The sequence below is a fragment of the Cynara cardunculus genome (assembly GCF_001531365.2).
Source record: "Cynara cardunculus var. scolymus isolate 2C chromosome LG 4, CcrdV1, whole genome shotgun sequence".
NCBI lineage: Eukaryota > Viridiplantae > Streptophyta > Magnoliopsida > Asterales > Asteraceae > Cynara > Cynara cardunculus.
The window spans coordinates 13,596,294-13,598,483 of NC_037531.1; positions in this window are offsets into that span (position 1 = coordinate 13,596,294).

A 2,190-nucleotide genomic window follows, 5' to 3' on the forward strand; every position below is an offset into this window, starting at 1 on the left:
GCACAATCTACTTGCAATCTTGAGTTTTAAGTAATATGCATTAATAAACAGTATTTTACACATAAAAAATGGTTTTAAAAGTTTTTATCAAATGCTTTATAACATAGTATAGATTATGAATTTTGTGTTTGAGACTAAAGTCAAAGACAACATTATGAAATATTATAATATTGTGTTATACGAGAGAAAACTCCACGTGCGACAATTTCTGTGGATTTATAGAGTTGAATAAAAATTCTTTTTAAGGCAATTCGTCGAAAATGCATCGGAAAACTGTTGACAATTTCCAACGAAAATTTATGTAGGTGAAAGTTCAATTTCTAAGAGTGAAAGTGCCATAAACAAGGGGCATCATATTCATGACAACCTTTGAATCCAAAAAAAAATCTCAATTCACATATAATCTTTGCTTAAAACGCAAGAAATTTGAGATGACTAGTGAAAACTATAATCGTGTACTCGTTAGACCATCATTATCCGTTGATAATTTCATAATTCAACTAAAAGTAAATCGTATGCATATTGGTATGACGCCACCGCCTGGAGCCCTGTATCATGACGCTCCCACAATCCTCAAGGAGATAAACCGTGTATCCTAGAGGACTCATATAAAAGAGGAGAAAGATTTTGGAAGACGTATTTTCCTCGACTTGGCAACCTCTGTTGCACTTAGTAAAGGCGTCTGTCTTAAGGGTATAAACGTGATGAGACAACTCGCGAGCTATTTGAGATTGACTCAGTCAACACTTGACCCAGACTTGGGCTCAACTCATCACATGAACAAGTCTAGTTTGGATTTAAACTACGTACTCATGAATTTGTTTTAGTTAAGTATATTGATACTCGAGCTCAACTCGCATCATTTGTATCCTTAGTTTAGCTTGGAGTTGAACCCAGACCTTCGACTCATTATACAACGATCAATGTCTACCTCCTTACATGTTAGACTAAGCTGATGGACATAAAACTGGTCATTTTTAAAGAGTTTTAACCATCTGAATAACTAATCAGCTTTTAATTTATCAGTATTATATATCGTTATCCCAAAGTAAAAAAAAAGAGGATATTGGGATAAGATCTGTAGTTCCATAATATAACAAATTTGGTTTACTTTAACCTAAAAAATTAGAAATAAAAAAGGAAAGTTGTAAAGTGGGGAGCAAAATGATGATTACAAAACATGATTAAAGGTTAAAGTGTTTAGAATTGTTGAAAAGTTACCATAATTTCAATCTTTATTGAACAAAACCCCTACATATTTTCCAATGATTTTCCTATGATTTTCCATGGTCCCAAACCCTGAATCTCCTTCAATCACTTGTTCATCATGGAATGATAATGATATGATATGATGGTGTAACATTCTTGAATGTTTTCGGTTTTATCTGACGTGAAATTATGTCTCATAAAATGAAATCAAATTATATAAAACATCTGGTGATTTCACTGTTTATTAGTCAAATGATACCCTTTTTTATAAACATGAAAATTGAAAATAAACAGTATAATCAACAGTCATGCTTAAAACTGCATAAGTGAAAAGATATGCGAATGGATAAGGAGGTTTGTTGAAAATTACTATTTTCGTCTCTGTGGTTTCAAAATTTCGGTTTTCGTCCTTATGGTTTATAATTAATTATCTTTTTCGTCTTTAAGATTTATTGTTTTTTTTTCATCCCTATGGTTTGTAATTCATTTTTGTTTTAGATTTTCATACTTAAAAGTAGTGGTTTGGACTCGGGGACGAAAATAAAAATGAACTGCAAACCATAAAGATGAAAACCAAAATTATGAAACCATGGGGATGAAAACCGTAATATTTAACAAGCCATAGGGACTATAAACGTAATTTACTCTAAGTTTTATTACCATGTTTTGGTTTTTTAATATTAGAAGGGTACTTACATAATACAACAAGCTAAAATCTTGATTATAATATTTTATTTTATTATTTGTCTTTAATGTTATAATACGATTTTAAGTGATTTTAAGAAAACGATAATATTTTGTTTTTGAATAAAATATAAACTTGAAAATATCGTAATTTTTAAAAAAAAAAATATTGATGTTAGTATCAAATTAACTATTCAAAAGTTTTTTATTTGTATAAATTTTTTAATTCAGTTTTTTATTATAATTTAATTTAAGTTTGATAAAAAGTAATTAAATTTTGGTTTAATAATATAACAT